A 21,667-nucleotide genomic window follows, 5' to 3' on the forward strand; every position below is an offset into this window, starting at 1 on the left:
ATCAGTATCCCTGACCTCAAGCAATACTACAGAGCAATAGTGTTAAAAACTGCATGGTATTGGTACAGTTATGTCCTTTCTGTCCTTAATCTCTCCAGTACGTTTATCAAAAAGCTGTGTTGGATTTTGTCAAAGGCCTTTACTGCATCTTCTGAGGTGATATTATTTTTTTATTTATATGGTGGATTAGATTTACTGATTCTCAAATATTGAACCATCCCTGCAACTCTGGATGAAGCCTGCTTGATTGTACATATTAATTTTGATATATTCTTGGATTTAGTTTGCCAGTATTTTATGGATTAGCTTTGCATGTATGTTCATAAGGAAAAGTGGTTTGTAATTCTATGTTGAATCTTTATGTAGTTTGGATATCAGGACAATAGTAGCCTCATAAAATGCATTGGAGAATGTTCTTTCTGTTTCTATTTTGCAGAATAATTTGCGTAGTATTGGCATTTCTTTGGAAGTTTGGTAGACTATTATTCTAAAACCATATGAAGCTGAACATTTCTTGGTTAGGAAACTATTGATTACTGGTTATATTTCACTAAGAGATACATGTTTAAAGTGCTTATCATAATTTGATTTGATTTGATTATGTAGCATATATATATGCTACATTACATACATATATACATACATATATACATATATGCATATATATACATATATGCATATATATATGAGGGGATGGAAAGTGGAGTGGCAGTTTTAGAAGGTGTGGCCCTGTTAGAGTAGGTGTGACCTTATTGGAGTAGGTGTGTCACTGTGGGCTCTAAGACCTTCATCCTAGCTGCCTGGAACTCAGAATTCTGCCAGCAGTCTTCAGATGAAGATATAGTATTCTCAGCTCTGCCTGAACCATGCCTGCCTGGATGTATCCATGTTCTCACCTTGATGATAATGGACTGAACCTCTGAACCCGTAAGCCACCCCAATTAACTGTTCTTATAAGAGTCTCCCTGGTTATCGTACTTGTTCAAAGAAATAAAACTGTAACTAATACAAATTTGGTACCAAGGACTGGGCTATTGCTGTGATATGCCTGACTATTCCTTTGTTTGAAAGAATGTGGATTTAGGGATTTTGGATTTGGCAAGCAGGTTTTTTTTTTTTTTTGCTTTAAATGGGACTCAATGGGCTATCCTAGTAGGAGTATGAAAGACTTTATTTCTGAGACTGATTTGAATAATTAAGACCTCAACCAAGAGATTTAAATTAAGAATTTAAATATGTGACATAGAGACTGTTTTTGTTGTTGTATTTTGGTGAAGAACATGGATACTTTTTGCCCTTTTCTGAAGAGTCTACCTGAGTTTAAAACAAAGCAATTTAAATTAATTGCATTGACAAAGGAAGTTTCTACCCAGTTAAACATAGATCCAGTCATCGTGGTACACACCTTTAATCCCAGGAGATTAAAACCAAATAGATCTGTGAGTTCAAGTCCAGCCTGGAACAAAGCAGGTTCTAGGTGAAGAAAATCTTAAATCCAGGCATGGTGCTACATGCCTTTAATCTCAGAATTACAGGAGACAACCATGGAGAACTCTGAGTTCAAGAGCCATCTACAAAGAAAGTTCCAGAAGCCAAGTTTAGGAAGAAATTGAGTTGGAAAACAAAATTGATAAGAGAATAAGGGGGTTGGGGGGATGTTCCAACTCCTGTAAGCAGCAGAACTCAGCAGTTTCAATCATGTGGTTCTGGCTTTTGAGTGAAAAATAGAAGGGACTACTGGGACAATTGATGCTGGTTAGCTGGAGCTAAGAAATTAGTGGCGATTAAGAAGAGACCAGGATCACTGAGGTGAAATATTCTGGAATATGTTTTCTGAGAGCACAAGGAAACTGTGTTCCAGAGATAGCCATTGCTACAGCTGTACTTGATAATGTGTAAAAGTCACCCAGGTAGTACTGGTTTAGAAGACATGAAGATATCATATCATGAAAAGCAGCTGAGGCTTGAAACAGTGAGAGGCCATCAAAGGCCATTGTTGAAGATATAACAATGTTGTATCTTCAGTTGTTGACAGCCCAGGACTGAAGGGGTAATGCAAAGGATTTGAGACTTGGCACTATGAAGAACGCATATGAGAAGCTATTGGTAAAGCATAGTTGCAGTGGAAGACTCCAGTGTATTGGAGATGCCAGTACCATGGGATGATCACCAAGAGTACCAGTATCAGTGGAGTGGATCAACCTAAGCTTAGAGTGTTATGAAGGGCAGAGCGGGAGAAATGGCACCAGCCCATTGGAGGAGCCCAGAAGATCATGTGTAGATCCCAGACAATGAAACAAAAATTTCAGTTACAGTTGTTATAGACTCCTCTGTTGGGTTCTGGAAAATGAATTCTGGCCCATCTCTTAAGACATAAACACTCTTAATGGCTCATCATTTATGTAGTAACCAATATAATACTAATTATCTAAACGTGATAGCATAGAAACAATGAATATTATCAAAAACATACAGATTTCTTACAAGTCTGACAAAAAGTCATTCAAATTTATAAACTTCATATCACAGATCAAAGATATGTTAGTGATTAAATAGCCAAGGTGAATGAAGAAATAAATACTTTCTTGCAAATCAAGTTGTGTCTCACCAATTATACTATAAACTTCAACAAATGTAAACGTATACATACATCCAAATACATATGGCCATATACATTTGCTCTCTTATGTGCATATACACACAGGCATATAAACAAACATACATACTTGAACATAGATACATACATACATGAGCACATATACACATTCTTTAATTATATTGTACAGAGCTAAGGAAAAATTTATCCTCAAAAATAGTATTATATTGAAAATGTTTTTCTATTCTACTTCCAAATTTCTGATGAATGAACTTAGTGGACAAAAAGAATCTGTTCAACTATAAAGTGATAATGAATGGTAAAACTCTCCATTACTTTAATTGAATTTACATATCCACACACATGTGGATAAGTAATTACATATTTAATTTGACTTTTGCCCATGATCACCTCCCCAAAGATTCCTTGGCCACATTCATTCTCTGTGGATGACAAAATATAAAACATTGTTCTGACTTTAAATAACTGGTAAATAACTGGTAAAAACTAAAAAGGAAAAGTCTAGGGCAGATGTGCCAGGCTTTTAATAATGCACCAGCTCCATATTTGGACTGTTCCTTTCAATGATGATCTTTTCATTCCCCTGTTCATTGGGTGTTGTGGTATAAATTACTCAGAATCTACCATATAACAACCAACCAATCAATCAAACAAACAAACAAACAAACAGACAGACAGACAGACAAATACATGTTCGGCATTAGTGAAGGAAGGATTTTGAGCATAGGAAGGTTTCTATCTCACAAAGTTACAATGGTACAAGAGAGGTCAAAAAATTATCTTGATCTGTGCCAAAGGTGTACAAATAGCATTATTGTGCACTGTCCGAACTTCTGAGGGGCTGATATAATGAGGACTATAGGGTAAAGTTTTCTAAAAAAGGAATTAAAGTACTTGTAAAATTATAAAACTTAAAAACAAGTTTACTGGATGAGGAGAGACCAGAAAAGTCCAGTAGTCATGATAAGAAGTAACTGTAAGGAGTATAAAGCATTGTCCAGTAAAGTTGTTTAATGAGGTCCCAACGGGAGGGTTGGATAGAAGATAAAAACCTCACTGCCTAAGACATGCAAACTTGTATACACCATGTTAAAATAGTGCTGAAACTAAAAGGGAAACCACAGAAAGCCTTCAACTAATCAGAAATGCAGCCCCCAAAAAAGAAAATGCTATAAGTTAGGAGGTCAAACAAGGACCATGGAACGTTTATTATTATATTACACACACACACACACACACACACACACACACACACACATACACACATCATAATATTACATATAACCATAAATCAATACAATCAATTATGATTTATAATCATAAATCAAGTGATATATGTACATACGAATATACATATATATAAAATATATCTTTTACATTTCCAGCACCCAGTTCTCTGACTTCTCCAACACATCTACAGTACATCTCTTAACTTTACATTCTCTTTTATTTGTTTGCTTATTTATTCATTTATTTATTAAAATCAATTATTTGTCAACAACTCTGCAATTTTTGCTAATTACCCAATTTTTAAGATGAAAATAATATTAAGGACTTGTTAGGAGGAAAAATATGTAATGTTTTGGTAGTGATATTCTTTTATAGGAATGCCACTTGAATCACTGTTTTATATAAACAGTTCTTGATTTATATAAATAGACATTTATTGAGAATGTTGTTATTATTATATTCTTTTTTATCCAAATGTGAGTTTAATATATAAGCCAAAATCAAATGTAATTTTTGATTAGTATACAATCAAAGTTATCTTGTGTTTGTGAAGTAATACTTCTTGAAGGAACTAAGGAGCATATGATCCAAATGGTTTGCTTTCTTTATTTTTGTGTATCATGACATTTTTTAATACTTTTATTTTCTATATTCTTTGTTTACATTCCAAATGATTTCCCCTTTCCTAGAACCCCCCTCCCCATATGTCCCATAAACCTTCTTCTCTCCACCCATTCTCAAATCACCTCCCTCCTTTTTCTCTGTACTTATATTCCCTTACAACTCTAGATCAATCCTTTCGAGGATCAGGAACCTATCCATACTTCTTCATGGGAGTCGTTTGTTATGCGATTAGTGCCTTGGGTATTCAGAGCTTCTCGGCTAATTAATATCCACTTATCAGAGATTGCATTCCATGTATATTCTTTTGGGATTTGGGTTACCTCACTTAGGATGATATTTTCCAGGTCAAAATATTTGCCTAAAAATTTTGTGAATTCATTGTTTCTAATTGCTGAGTAGTATTCCATTGTGTAAATATACCACATTTTTGTATCCATTCCTCCTTTGAGGGACATCTGGGTTCTTTCCAGCTTCTGGCTGTTATAAATAAAGCTGCTATGAACATAATGGAACATGTGTCTTTACTGCATGCCAGGGAATCCTTTGGGTATATTCCCAGGAGAGGTATAGCAGAGTCCTCCAGAAGTGTCATGTACAGTTTTCTGAGGAACCGCCAGACTGATTTCCAAAGTGGTTGTACCATCTTACAGCCCCACCAGCAGTGGAGGAGTGTTCCTCTTTCTCCACATCCTCGCCAACATCTGCTGTCTCTTGAGTTTTTGACCTTTCCCATTCTGACTGGTGTAAGGTAAAATCTCAGGGTTATTTTGATTTGCATTTCCCTAATGACTAATGATGTTTAGCACTTCTTAAGGTGCCTCTCGGCTATCCTAATTTCTTCAGGTGAAAATTCTTTACTTAGATCTGTACCCCATTTTTATAGGGTTATTTGGTTCCCTGGGTTCTACCTTCTTGAGTTCTTTGTATATATTGGATATTAGCCCTCTATCAGATGTACGGTTGGTGAATATCCTCTCCCAATTTGTTGGTTGCCGTTTTGGCCTTTTAACAGTGTCCTTTGCTGATAGGAGGCATGGGATTAGTTCGATCATCTTATATGTGTTGAGGTCTGCCTTGTGTCCAATTATATGGTCGATTTTGGAGAAGGTACCATGAGGTGCTGAGAAAAAGGTATATTCTTTTGCTTTAGGGTGAAATGTTCTATAAATATCAGTCAAATCCAATTGGTCCAAAGCTTCAATTAGTTTTACTGTGTCCCTGTTTAGTTTCTGTTTTCCTGATCGGTCCATTGAGGAAAGTGGAGTGTTGAAGTCCCCCACAGTTATTGTGTTAGGTGCAATGTGTGCTTTGAGCTTTAGTAAAGTTTCTTTTACGAATGAGGGTGCCCTTCCATTTGGTGCATAGATGTTCAGAATTAAAAGTTCATCTTGGTGGATTTTTCCTTTGACCAGCAAGAAGTGTCCTTCTGTGTCTCTTTTGATGACTTTAGGTTGAAAGTCAATTTTATCTGATATTAGAATGGCTACTCCTGCTCATTTCCTGTGACCATTGGCTTGTAAGATTGTCTTCCAGCCTTTTACTCTAAGGTAGTTTTTATCTTTGACACTGAGGTGTGTCCCCTGTATACAGCAAATTGTAGGGTCCTGTTTCCTTATCCAGTCTGTTAGTCTATGTCTTTTTATTGGGGAATTGAGACCATTGATATTAAGAGATATTAGGGAATTGTGATTATTACTTCCTGTCATTTTTGATGTTCTTTTTATATTTGAGTGGTTATCTTCTTTTGGGTTTGATGAAGGAAGGCTACTATCTTTGATCCCATGCCTCCTATCAGATCACTATGGTGTAAGAGTGATTTTTCAATAGCAACAAAAACAACAGAAAGCCCACATACACATGGAGGCTGAATAATACTCTACTCAATGAAACCTTGACCAAAGAAGAAATAAAGAAAGAAATCAGAGACTTTTTAGAATTTAATGAAAATCAAGGCACAACATACCCAAATCTTTGGGACACAATGAAAGCAGTGCTAAGAGGTAAACTCATAGCCCTGAGTGCCTCCAAAAAGAAAATGGAGAGAGCATACACTAGCAGCTTAATGACACACCTGAAATCCTGGAACAAAAAGAAGCCAATTCACCCAGGAGGAGTAGAAGACAGGAAATCATCAAACTCAGGGCTGAAATCAATCAATTGGAAACAAAGCGCACCGTACAAAGAATTAACGAATCCAGGAGCTGGTTCTTTGAGAAAATCAACAAGATAGATAAACCCTTAGCCAGACTGACCAAAGGGCACAGAGAAAGTATCCAAATTAACAAACTTAGAAATGAAAAGGGAGATATAACAACGGAAACTGAGGAAATCCAACAAATCATCAGATCCTACTACAAGAGCCTGTACTCAACAAAACTGGAGAATCTGGAGGAAATGGACAATTTCCTTGACAGATACCAAATACCAAAATTAAATCAGGACCAAATAGATCATCTAAACAGTCCCATAACGCCTAAAGAAATAGAAGGAGTCATAGAAAGTCTTCCAACCAAAAAAAAGCACAGGACCAGATGGTTTCAGTGCAGAATTCTATCAGACCTTCAAAGAAGACTTAACACCAATACTCTTCAAACTATTCCACAAAATAGAAACAGAAGGAACACTACCCAATTCCTTCTACGAAGCCACAATTACGCTGATACCAAAGCCACACAAAGATCCAACAAAGAAAGAGAACTTCAGACCAATTTCCCTTATGAACATCGATGCAAAAATACTCAATAAAATTCTTGCCAACCGAATCCAAGAACACATCAAAACGATCATCCACCATGATCAAGTAGGCTTTATCCTGGGAATGCAGGGCTGGTTTAATATACGGAAATCCATCAATGCAATCCACTACATAAACAAACTCAAAGAAAAAAACCACATAGTCATTTCATTGGATGCTGAAAAAGCATTTGACAAAATTCAGCATCCTTTCATGCTTAAAGTCTTGGAAAGAACAGGAATTCAAGGCTTATACCTAAACATAGTAAAAGCAATATACAGCAAACCGGTAGCCAGCATCAAACTAAATGGAGAGAAACTTGAAGCAATCCCACTAAAATCAGGGACTAGACAGGGCTGCCCCCTCTCTCCTTATCTTTTCAATATTGTACTTGAGTTACTAGCTCGGGCAATTAGACAACATAAGGAGGTCAAAGGGATACAAATTGGAAAGGAAGAAGTCAAACTATCATTATTTGCAGATGACATGATAGTCTACCTAAGTGACCCAAAAAACTCCACTAGAGAGCTCCTACAGCTGATAAACAACTTCAGCAAAGTGGCAGGTTATAAAATCAACATAAGCAAATCAGTGGCCTTCCTATACTCAAAGGATAAGCAGGCTGAGAAAGAAATTAGGGAAATGACCCCCTTCACAATAGCAACAAACAGTATAAAGTATCTTGGGGTGACTCTTACCAAACATGTGAAAGATCTTTATGACAAGAACTTCAAGACTCTGAAGAAGGAAATGGAAGAAGACCTCAAAAAATGGGAAAACCTCCCATGCTCATGGATCGGCAGAATCAATATAGTTAAAATGGCCATTTTGCCAAAAGCAATATACAGATTCAATGCAATACCCATCAAAATCCCAACTCAATTCTTCACAGAGTTAGAAAGAGCAATTAACAAATTCATCTGGAATAACAAAAAACCCAGGATGGCTAAAACTATTCTCAGCAACAAAAGAAATTCTGGGGGAATCAGTATCCCTGACCTCAAGCAATACTACAGAGCAACAGTTTTAAAAACTGCATGGTATTGGTACAGAGACAGGCAGGCAGATCAATGGAACAGGATTGAAGATCCAGAAATGAACCCACACATCTATGGCCACTTTATCGTCGACAAAGGGGCTGAAAACATCCAATGGAAAAAAGATAGCCTTTTCAACAAATGGTGCTGGTTCAACTGGAGGTCAGCATGCAGAAGAATGCGAATTGATCCATCTTTGTCTACTTGTACTAAGCTCAAATCCAAATGGATCAAGGATCTCCACATAAAGCCAGACACTCCGAAGCTAATAGAAAAGAAACTGGGGAAGGCCCTTAAGGACATTGGTACAGGGAGAACATTTCTGAACAGAACACCAATAGTGTATGCTCTAAGATCAAGAGTTGACAAATGGGACCTCATAAAATTACAAAGTTTCTGTAAGGCAAAGGACACCATCAAAAGGACAAATCGGCAACCAACAAATTGGGAAAAGATCTTCACCAATCCTACATCATATAGAGGGCTAATATCTAATATATTTAAAGAACTCAAGAAGTTAAACTCCAGAAAACCAAACAACCCTATTAAAAAATGGGGTACAGAGCTAAACAAAGAATTCTCACCTGAAGAACTTCGGATGGCGGAGAAGTATCTTAAAAAATGCTCAACTTCATTAGTCATTAGGGAAATGCAAATCAAAACAACCCTGAGATTTCACCTTACACCAGTCAGAATGGCTAAGATTAAAAATTCAGGAGACAGCAGTTGTTGGAGAGGGTGTGGAGAAAAAGGAACACTGCTCCACTGCTGGTGGGGTTGCAAATTGGTACAACCACTCTGGAAATCAGTCTGGCGGTTCCTCCGAAAACTGGCACCTCACTTCCAGAAGATCCTGCTATACAACTCCTGGGCATATACCCAGAGGTTTCCCCACCATGTAATAAGGATACATGCTCTACTATGTTCATAGCAGCCCTATTTATAATTGCCAGATGCTGGAAAGAACCCAGGTATCCCTCAACAGAAGAGTGGATGCAAAAAATGTGGTATATCTACACAATGGAGTACTATTCAGCCATTAGAAACAATGAATTCATGAAATTCTTAGGCAAATGGATGGAGCTAGAAAACATCATACTAAGTGAGGTAACCCAGACTCAAAAGTTGAATCATGGTATGCACTCACTAATAAGTGGATATTAACCTAGAAAACTGGAATACCCCAAACATAATCCATACATCAAATGAGGTACAAGAAGAAAGGAGGAGTGGCCCCTTGTTCTGGAAAGACTCAGTGAAGCAGTATAGGCCAAAACCAGAACGGGGAAGTGGGAAGGTGTGGGTGGGAGGACAGGTGGAGAGAAGGGGGCTTATGGGACTTTCGGGGAGTGGGGGGCTAGAAAAGGGGAAATCATTTGAAATGTAAATAAAAAATATATCGAATAAAAAATTAAAAAAAAAAATACAGTGTCCTTTGCCTTACAGAAACTTTGTAATTTTATGAGGTCCCATTTGTCAATTCTTGATCTTAGAGCATAAGATATTGATATTCTGTTCAGGAAATTTTCCCCCTGTGCCCATGTCCTCAAGGGTTTTCCCCAGTTTCTTTTCTATTAGTTTCAATGTGTCTGGTTTTACATGGAGGTCCTTGATCCACTTGGAGTGGAGTTTAGTACATGGAGATAAGAATGAATCAACTCACATTCTTCTGCATGCTGACCTCCAATTGAACCAGCACCATTTGTTGAAAAGGCTATCTTTTTTCCACTGGATATTTTTGGCTCTTTTGTCGAAGATCTAGTGACCATAAATACATGTGTGGATTCATTTCTGGGTCTCCAGTTCAATTCCGTTGGTCCACTTGCCTGTCACTGTGCCATTACCATGCAGTTTTTAACACTATTGCTCTGTAGTATTGCTTGAAGTCAGGGATACTGATTCCCCCAGAATTTTTTTTGTTGTTGAGAATAGTTTTAGCTATTGTGGATTTTTTGTTATTCCAGATGAATTTTTTTTATTTACATTGCAAATTATTTCCCCTTTTCTGGGTCCCCACTCCCTGCAAGTTCCATAAGCCCTCTTCCGTCCCCCTATTCTTCCATCCACCCCTTCCCACTTCCCTGTTCTGGAATTCCCCTATACTTTTGCACTGAGTCTTTCCAGAACTTCCATTCTTTTTGGACATCATTTAATTTGTGGATTATGTCCTAGATATTCAAAGTTTCTAGGCTAATATCCACTTATCAGTGAGTGCATACCATGATTGATCTTTTGACTCTGGTTTACCTCACTTAGTATGATGTTCTCCAGCTCCATCCATTTGTATAAGAATTTCATGAATTCATTGTTTCTAATGGCTGAATAGTACTCCATTGTGTAAATATACCACATTTTTTGTATCCATTCCTCCGTTGAAGGACACCTAGGTTATTTCCAGCTTCTGGCTACTACAAATAGGGCTGCTATGAACATAGTTGAGCATATGTCCTTATTGCATGCTGAAGAATCCTCTGGATATATGCCCAGTAGTGGTATAACAGGGTCCTCAGGGAGTGACATGCCCAGTTTTCTGAGGAACTGCCAGACTGATTTCCAAAGTGGTTGCACCATCTTCCAATCCCACCAGCAGTGGAGGAGTGTTCCTCTTTCTCCACATCCTAGCCAACACCTGCTAAACTCTCCTGAGTTTTTGACCTTAGCCATTCTGACTGGTGTGAGGTGAAATCTCAGGGTTGTTTTGATTTGCATTTCCCTAATGATTAATGATGTTGAACATTTCTTAAGGTGTTTCTCAGCTCTCTGAATTTCTTCCTGTGAAAATTCTTTGTTTAGCTCCGTACCCCACTTTTTAATGGGTTATTTGGTTCTCTGGGTTCTTGAGAATTGTTTTTTCAAACTCTGTGAAGAACTGAGTTGGGACTTTGATGGGGATTGCATTGAATCTGTTGATTGCTTTTGGCAAGATGGCCATTTTAACTATATTAATCTTGCTGATCCACAAGCATGGCAGATTTTTCCATTTTCTGAGGTCTTCTTCGATTTCCTACATCAGAGACCTGAAGTTCTTGTCTTATAGATCTTTCACTTGTTTGGTTAGAGTCACACCAAGATACTTTATATAGTTTGTGGCTCTTGTGAAGGGTGTCATTTCCATAACTTCTTTCTCAGCCTGCTTATCCTTTAAGTATACAAAGGCAACTGATTTGCTTGAGTTGATTTTATAACCAGCCACTTTGCTGAAGTTGTTTATCAGCTGTAGGTGTTCTCTGGTGGAGGTTTTCGGGTCACTTAGGTAGACTATCATGTCTTCTGCAAATAGTTATAATTTGACTTCTTCCTTTCCAATTTGTATCCCCTTGACCTCCTTATGTTGTCTAATTGCTCTAGCTAGAACTTCAAGTACTATATTGAAAAGATATGGAGAGAGAGGACAGCCTTGTCTAGTCTCTGATTTTAGTGGGATTGCTTCAAGTTTCTCTGCATTTAGTTTGGTGTTGGCTACTTGTTTTCTTTATATTGCTTTAATGATGTTTAGGCATGGGCCTTGAATTCCTGTTCTTTCCAAGTCTTTTAGCATGAAAGGATGCTGAATTTTATCAAATGCTTTTTCTGCATCTAATAAGATGATCATATGTTTTTTTTTCTTTGAGTTTGTGCATGTAGTGGATTGCATTGATGGATTTCCTTATATTAAATCATCCTTACATCCCTGGGATGAAGCCTACTTGATCATGGTGGATGATAATTTTAATGTGTTCTTGGATTCGGTTGGCAAGAATTTTATTAAGTATTTTTGCATCAATATTCATAAGGAAATTATCCTGAAGTTCTCTTTCTTTGTTGGATCTCTGTGTGGGTTTGGTATCAGCATAATTGTGGTTTTATGAGTTGGATAGAGTTCTTTCTGTTTCCGTTTTGTGGAATAGTTTGAAGAGCATTGGTGTTAGGTCTTCTATGAAGGTCTGATAGAATTCTGCACTGAAGCCATCTGGCCCTGTGCTCTTTTTGGTTGGGAGACTTTCTATGACCCTTTTTATTTCTTCAGATGTTATGGGACTGTTTAGATGACCTATTTGATCCTGATTTAGTTTTGGTGTCTGATATCTCTCTAGGAAACTGTCCATTGGGTTTGATGAAAGAAGGTTACTGTCTTGCTTTTTCCAGGGTGAAATTCCCTCCTTGTATTGGTGTTTTCCTCCTATTATCCTTTGTAGGTCTGGGTTTGTGGAGAGATATTGGGTAAACTTGGTTTTGTCATGGAATATCTTAGTTTCTCCATCTATGGTGATTGAGAGTTTTGCTGGGTATAGTAGTTTTGGCTGGCATTTGTGTTCTCTTAGAGTCTGCATGAGGTCAGCCAAGGATCTTCTAGCTTTCATAGTCTCAGGTGAGAAGTCTGGTGTGATTCTGATAGGTCTTCCTTTATATGTTCCTTGGCCTTTGTCTCTTACTGCCTTTAATATTATTTCTTTGTTTAGTACATTTGGGGTTTTGATTATTATGTGACAGGAGGTATTTCTGTTCTGGTCCAGTCTGTTTGGAGTTCTGTAGGCTTCTTGTATATTCATGGGCATCTCTCTCTTTAGGTTAGGGAAGTTTTCTTCCATAATTTTATTGAAGATATTTGCTGGCCCTTTAAGTTATAAATCTTCACTCTCATCTATGCCTATAATCCTTAGGTTTGGTCTTCTCATTGTTTCCTGGATTTCCTGGATGTATTGGGTTACAAGCTTTTTGCATTTTGCATTTTCTTTAACTGTTGTGTCCATTGTTTCTATGGTATCTTCAGCATCTGAGATTCTTTCTTTTATCTCTTGTATTCTGTTGTTGATATTTGCATCTATGTCCCCTGATATCTTCCCAAGGTTTTCTATTTCCAAAGTTGTCTCCCTTTGAGTTTTCTTAGTTGTTTCTACTTCTGATTTTAGATCCTGGATGGTTTTGCTTAGGTCGTTCATTTTCTTGTTTGTGTTTTCCTGTAATTATTTAAGAGATTTTTGTGTTTCCTTTTTCATGACCTCAGCATGTTGACCAAAGTTCTGCTGTATTTCTTTAAGTGATTTTTGCGATTCCTCCTTATTGGCTTTTGTATTCTCCTGAATTTCTTTCAATCATTTTTGTGTTTCCCTTGTAAGGGCTTCTAACTTTTGATCCATTTTCTCCTGAATTTCTTTAAGTATGTTCTTCATGTGTTCCTGTACCAGCATCATGACCAGTGATTTTAGATCCATATCTTGTTTTTCTGGTGTGATGGGGTGTCCAGGACATGCTGTTAAAGGAGAATTGGGTCCAGATGCTGCCATGTTGCCTTGATTTCTGTTAGTGTAGTTCCTGCATTTGTCTTTTGCCATCTAGTTCTCATTGGTATTAGTTGGTCTTTTTGTCAATGCTGGACTCACCAGTGCAAGTTGCCTCTTCCCAGCTGGCCTCTGGTGCACAGCTGACCTCCTGCACTGCCTGGAGAGAGGGTGTTGTGGCCCAGGCTGTCCAGATCCAGGAGCAGAGACCTGAAGGCTCCTGCAGGAGTCTGCTGGACTCACCAGAGCACAGGGACTCCTCCCAGCAGGCCTCCTGGGTGCCCCTCTGGCCTCTTGTAGGGGCCTGGAGATGTGGTGTTGTAGCTCAGGCTGTTCTGGATCCCGAAGAGGTGATCTGAAGGCTCCTGCCAGAGGCCTCAGGACTGGAACCTAAGCTCTGTGGGGCTGGACCCACTGGAGCATGCTGTGTCCTCCCAGCCTGCCTCTGGGTGCACAGCAGGCCTCTTGCACTTTCTGGAGACCGAGTGCTGTGGCCCAGGCTGTTCAGACCTGAAGCAGACACCTGAAAGCTCCTGCTGGACTCACCAGAGCACACTGGCTCCTCCCAGCCGTCCTCCCGGGTGCCCCTCTGCGACATTTTTTATTCGATATATTTTTTATTTACATTTCAAAATGATTTCCCCTTTTCTGCCCCCCGTACTCCCCAAATGTCACATAAGCTCCCTTTCCTCCCCCTGTTCTTCCATCCACTCCTTCCCACTTCCCTGTTCTGGTTTTGCCCTATACTGCTACACTGAGTCTTTCCAGAACCAGGGGCCACTCCTCCGTTCTTCTTGTACCTCATTTGATATGTGGATTATGTTTTGGGTATTTCAGTTTTCTACTCTTCCACTGTTAGTGGGGTTGCAAATTGGTACAACCACTCTGGAAATCAGTCTGGTGGTTCCTCAGAAAACTGGGCATGTCACTTCTGGAAGATCCGGCTATACCACTCCCAGAGGATTCCCCAGCATGTAATAAGGATATGTGCTCCACTATGTTCATAGCAGCCCTATTTATTATAGCCAGAAGCTAGAAAGAACCCAGGTATCCCTCAACAGAAGAATGGATGCAAAAAATGGAGTACTATTCAGCCATTAGAAACAAGGAATTCATGAAATTCTTAGGCAAATGGATGGAGCTGGAGAACATCATACTAAGTGAGGTAACCCAGTCTCAAAAGATCAGTCATAGTATGCACTCACCAATAAGTGGATAATAACCTAGAAAACTGGAATTATTATATTCTTAATTTAAATTTTGTTATTAAATTTTATTATATTATATACATTTTATTATTTAAAAAATTATATGTATATCTTTGCATACCCAATACCCACTTCCTCCAACTACTCCAGGACCATCTATAATATATTTCCTATCTTTACGTCTTGTATTTAATTGTTTATTTATTATTTACTAATTATAACCCATTTAGTCCAATTAATGCTACCTTAATGTACATGAGTGTGGCATCATCCACTGGAACAGATCAGTGAGTACCATCTGAAGAAAAGTAAACTTCCCCAGAAACTAATATCTACCAAAAATAGCTCCTCAACTCAACTGGAGATGGGGCTTCAGGATTTTTCCATGTTCTGTGCTGCAATTTTTGAAATACTCAAACATATACACACCATGTTGATTTAAAGAGTTACTATGAGTTCATGTTTTCAAAAGCCATGGCATTTAAGTCTTTTTTTTTAAAAGTCATTGATGTGCAACTTTATTTATTTTTGTATTTTTGTATTTTTGTATTTTTTCCTTTTTAATGGATCCATTCCTTATTTACATTTCAAATGTTATCCGCTTTCCCAGTTTCCCCCCTCCCAGGTAGCTCCTATCTCATCCTCCTTCCCCCTATTTATTTTTGTTAAATTATATTTTTATTACTTAAAACATTTTTAAATTTGATCATATTCGTCCTCTCTTCCCCAAGTCCTTCAGATTATCTCCCTTACCCAACTTTTAAGTTCTTTCTCAAAATAAATAAATAAATAAATAAAATAAAAACCGAATACAACAGCAAATCCCCTTAAAATCAAGAACACAAAATAAAACATTATCTAAAGAGAAGAAACAAAACAAAACATCACATTTGAAGCAATTATTAGTTGAGCTATGTTGGATTCTTGCTTTTCAAAACATTATAAACTATTGATCAGCTCTCTTAATTTTATACCATACATTTTTTTCTTTATAATATAGCTGACCTCCAAGTTTATGCAGTAAACTTTGGTAATTCTTTCTTTTGTAATTTAGACTTTTATACTATGTAGATTCCAAATGGAAGCAGATCCTTTGGAAAAAGACAATTAAGTCTTAACACTTGGGATATATCTAAACCACATTTGTGCATTCCTGCTGGCTCTGGACACAGAATATCCAGTTATGGATAAAATGAACTGTTGTAGAAAGTCAAACTTTCCTAGTAGGCCGAATGATATGATGACATGACAGCCTGCATGAAATCTGTAACCTAACAAGTAGCTAAGTTGTGTAAGGAGAAGAGTGTTCTCTTTATGGTTTTATTTTAGGTATTCTGAGCTTTGGGGATAAAATTTACATACCGTGTGTGTTCTTTTGTGTCTTACCTCACTCAGGATGATACCCACCAACCATATGCAGCTTAAGAAGAAAAACCAGAGTGTAGATGCTTTAAACCTATGTAGAACAGAGAACAAAATAATCACAGGAGCTAGAGGGAGAGAGGGGGAGGGAAAAGGACATCAGGAACAGGTACTGGAAGGAACAGGAGAGAAGTACAGAGGATGAAGAAATTGAATAGAAACATGTAGCAGAGAGGAATGGGAAACTAGGGTAGAACTAGAAAGTCCCAGAAACCAGGGAAGTGAGGGGCTCCCAACATCCAATGGATATAACTTTAGCCAAAATACCCAACAAAGGGGGAATGCAATCTGTAGAGAAAACTACTAGTAGATAGGTAAGGCCATCAGATGCGGGATGGGGCCACCCATGCAGCTCAAAATTTTAAACCCAGAAAAGTTCCTGTCCAAAGGAAAGACAGGAACAAAAATAATGGAACAGAGACAGAAAGGCCATCCAGAGACCACCCCACATAGGGATCCTTCCAATTTGCAGACACCAAAGCCCCACATTATTGCTGATGCCAAGATGAGCTTGCTGACAGGAGCCTGATATGGCTGTTCCCTGAGAGATGCTTCCAACTCCTGAACAATACAGATGCAGAAACTTACAGCCAACCATCTGACTAAGCCAAGTGTCCTCAATGGAAGAGCTAGAGGAAGAACTGGAGGAACTGAAGGTGATTGCAACCCCATAAGAAGAACAATATCAACTAACTGGACCACCCACAACTCCCAGTGACTAAACCACCACCCAAAGAATAAACATGGAAGGAGTCATGGCTCCTGATACATATGTAGCAGAGGATGACCTTATCTGACAACAATGATCAATGGGAAGTGAGGGAGCCTTGATGCCCCAGCATAGGGTGATGCTAGAGAGGTGAGACAGGAGTGGGTGAATGGTTGGAGGCAATGAGGAAGGTCGTGATGGGGTGTGGAATGAAGGGTTGGTGGAGGGGTTACTGGGAAGGGGAATATCATTTCAAATGTAAATGAATAAAATGATTAATAAATAAAAATGCTGTAGGTGTCTTACATCATCTTGAATGGTTGTCTAAAGTGTTGAGAAAAAAGAAAGTGCAAAGATGACTTGAAAATACAGAGAAAAAATTGAGGCTAAGATTAGAGACATCTGCAATGATGTACATTTTACATTGTAAATTTACAATTCTGCCAGCACATCCTATCAGAATAGGGCTTGTCCTTAACTTCCATGTGTTCTATTATATGATTCTGAATTCCACAGACAAAGCCTGCTCTCTGCAACAACAACTTTTGATGAAACCATTGATGAACTTGATACATTAATAAAGAATCATACAAAGACAACTTACTAATAATGCAGTTACTAAGAGACTATTTGGACTTGTGGACGTTGAATATCCAAGAAAATGAAGCAGAATCCAGAAAAAGATGGGGAAATTAACTGGCCTTCCTACAGTTGTGTGACTCATCCTAAAATTCACACTGTAGACCACTTGCCATCCATGCTGTTCCTTAATAGTTTTATTTTGTTTATGATTTATGATTGGTTTTTACTTCTACTTGAATTTTTTTATAGTTCCCTTCTTTGTGCTGTACTATTAAGGGAGTAGAGCTGGTTAACTTTAGGGAGTTCCTCATTTTCATGTTGAAATGCCAATATCAGAATGTGGATTATTTGTAAGAGCTATATACTTTTGACATAGTACTTTGGGTACACAGTAGCTTCAAAGGGGCCAATTTTAAAGTTTCTGCCATGTCAAAGAAAACAAAATACCTACATATGGGTTTCTTCTGGTGGGTAATTAAAAGGATAATTGGATCCAGTCACAAGTATAGTTATTATGGATATTTTAGAGTGTAGAGTACTTGTAAGCTTGTGGTAAAATAAGCAGCCTGTGGATGCACATTGGGATCATGTCTCAGCATGAATACCCTTGACTACAGTTTCAGAGGACTGCATTAGACAAAATTGTAATCCATTGTACTTCTATAATGACGGAAATGGTTAACATTCCACTATTTGCAATCTTATCTGCTGCTTGGTTTCATTGGTTTGCTACATATTTTACATGAATTTAAATATTTCAGAAACCTAAGAACAAATGTATATAAAAGTACTAAAAATGAAATATAAATGAATTGTTCAGTGTTCATATGTGCATCGGGCACAGTCGTAAGCCCAATCCTATGTATTTAACTTTTTTGATGTTTGTTTGTTTGTTTGTTTGCTCCTCTGGCCTAACATCCATATCCTGTAAAAGTACTTAACAGAAAAATAACTTCAATTGATGGCGATCTTTGTTTGGTGCATTATGAAATAATGATGAACAATAAGGTATAATGTTAAATTCTGTACTTCCTAATTGTTCTTGAGTTTTAAGAATTTCTTGATACTCTTAGATATTGCCTCTGATTTTCATTCTTTATTTCTATTTGTCAGATAAACGGTATGACCTTTCTGGTTTTATTTTTTCCTTTCTCTGTATTCATTCCAAGCGTTCTTTCCTGTTGGTCATGTATTTGGGAACAGGTCACATGATCCTTGTGGTGCCACTGAGTATGTTAGTACACTGTCTCCTATGATGCATTTCACAGATGCCCCTCATCCTCTCCTGCAGTCCAGCTCTACTCTGTTGAACTGTGTTTATCTTCGACATCATACCTTGAATGGTATGTCACTGTCTCTCTTTAAAATTCTTTCTCTTCCTCTTCTTAAATGTGGGTGTGGGTGTAAGTAGGGCATAAGTCACACCTAAAGCTCACACCCTATAGAGTACTTCCTCTATATGGTGTTTTGGAGAACTGCTATTTTAAAAGAGGTGCATTATTATTTCTTTTAGAATGTAAGCTCCTAAAGAGCCAGGACAATGTTTACTCCAAATTCTATTATGCTAAGTTCACTGTAAATGATTAATGATGTTGATGATGAGCTTGGATGATGAGATTGAAAAATAAGACCCAAGTACTGTTCTATGACTCATTTCATTATGACTAGATTACATTGAGAGATACCTGGACTTTTGAAAAAATTATCCCAAATATTGCATTTAAATGAAAGTACAGTGTTAGTGATGATAGTGGGTATTTCCAGAAGAAATAAAGTTGAGTGTATCTGTGGAGTCATGATTTATTGTCACTCATAACACATTTACTTTCATTTTGCCTCATCCCACGGGCAAAAGAGAATAAAGACATGGAGATCAAGATGTCCTCTCATGCAAGTATATTGCAACTTATATTTGAAAACTGTCACATTTGCCTAATTGGATACTCATAAGCATTAGATTCTGCTGAATTAGCTTGATTATGAAATTGTGGTACTTACTTGAAATTAGCTATAAAGGAATTTTTCACATGAGTATGTCCAAAGATGGAGAAATACTTGCAAAAACAAAAAAAAAAAAAAAACTACTTTGTCCTTTGAAATTTGAATAATAAATTAGGTTATAATTTATATTCCAAACAGAAAACTTACAATGACTTCCTTAAATTTCATTTTACTTCCTAACACCTTGTCATGTTGTAGAGTCCAGCTCACACATCTTAACCGTGGGTTTTCGGGAAGGAGAGATGGGTAAGGAACGGGTTGCAAGAGAAATCACATGGAGAGACACAAAAACACATGACTTCTGGTTTAAGTCTCCATCTTTAATAATGCCTCTCTCCCCAGAAACAAAGGCAGACCAAGCCCCTCCCATGAAGGCTGGAAACTGGTTCTTCTTGTTCTTCAGGAGGTGGGTGGTCAGGTTGCTGGCTGCTATTCTTGAGAGCAGTGGGCAGGGGGAAGTCACAATTCCTCCCTTCTATTCTTGAGAGCAGTGGGCAGGGGGAGGTCACATCATGTCATCTAATGAACATTTTTTTTTCTCTTCAGCTGAGCTTCAGCTACTAAAGGTTTTTGCAGTGATTTAAATTCTAGGATAAAAAGTATAGAGAAAACTAAAAATAAAAGGAAAAAAAACTTATCAGAGTCCAAAATAAACCATATAATACTATGTTACATATAAGTTGATTATTTAAGTTTGTTCATGATGCTATATCAAAATGTATAATTCATTGGACCAGTGAGAATTATCATCTGATAAATATACCCTATGTCATTCTAATGAAGTGAGTTCAGTTTTAATTACTGGGTTCCTATGGTGAGCAAAGAGAACAAACTCTTACACACATACACACATACACACATATACACACTCACAAACACTCACATACCGAAGAAAGAAAGCAATTAATAGAAAGGTAATATAATTTTAAAATTTGCTATTTTTAAATGACAATATTGACTGAGTTACAAAACATGCCACAATGGGAAGTCAGGTACATTACATAATATAATATTTCTTTTATCACTGAAATACTCTAAGGTACACTTAATGTCATATCAACTAGTTTTAGTATATCCTATAAGGTCAAATAACAAAATCAATAAAAACAACTAGAGGGAGATAAAGTTTAAAATAAATTCTGAGTGATGTATTTGCTTATATTTAGTTTTTATAGCAATTAATGGCAGCTTATGTAACTGATATCACAGACTAAAGAGGAGATGGAAACATTCACATCTTAACATTCTTGTACCTCTCATTTTCACCCTTATAATTACAACTTATAATACTGAGGAAAATGTATAACGTACCCTTAAATTATTTGCATCATATATCTTAGTCAGATTTATATAGTCAGTTAATCAACATTTTTTTTGTTTTGAACAAATTGCCTAATTACAATCACCTCTTTTGTTTAGTAAAAGTTTAAGCCATCCACACTACTACTATCTCTCCTCTAAGAGGCCCAACCAGCAGCTGAGAGAGTAGCTTACACTAATACACAACCATTGAACTTGAGTCAAGGATCCCTATGGTTGAATTAGGAGAAGGATTGAAGAAACTGAAGGGAAAGGTAGGCAAACCCATAGGAAGAACAGCAGTCTCAACTAACCCCTGTGAGCTCCCAGCCATGGAGCCACCAAACGGCAGCATGCATGAGCTGGCCCAATGTCCCTAGCACATTTATAGCAGAGGACTGTCTGGTAGAGCCTCAATGAGAGAAGAGAGAGACATGAGGCCCCATGGAGGGGGAGGCCTTGTAGGGAAATCTCAGAGATGGGTGGGGTGGGCGGAGGAATTGGATGAGGAAATGTGGGAGGGGGATTGGGAGGTGGGAGCAATGGGTGGATTGTAAATTAATAAATAAATAAATAAATAAATAAATAAATAAATAAATAAATAAATAAATAAAAATAATCCCCTCTCTTAAAGGACTTGCCTTTTCATCAATGCCCTTTCCAGGCTTGCTTGGGTTTCTTAAGTACATCCGATTATCAGAATACAAAACCTTACACAAGGGTTGCAATTGACAAAATCTTGAACAATTCGCTCTATTTGTATTTTTCTAGTCAATGTACCCTCTTATTATTTATGGTAGATATTTTAAGACATCACTGCTTCTTAATTGATGACTTTTGTTTTTACCCTTTCATCTTCCAAATACACTTCACTTCAGCTTTTCTTTGTGTTGTCTTTTAAATCATCTCTCAGACAATACATCCCAACTGCAGGTTCCCTTCCTTC

The sequence above is a fragment of the Apodemus sylvaticus genome, chromosome 2 (assembly GCF_947179515.1).
Source record: "Apodemus sylvaticus chromosome 2, mApoSyl1.1, whole genome shotgun sequence".
Classification (NCBI taxonomy): domain Eukaryota; kingdom Metazoa; phylum Chordata; class Mammalia; order Rodentia; family Muridae; genus Apodemus; species Apodemus sylvaticus.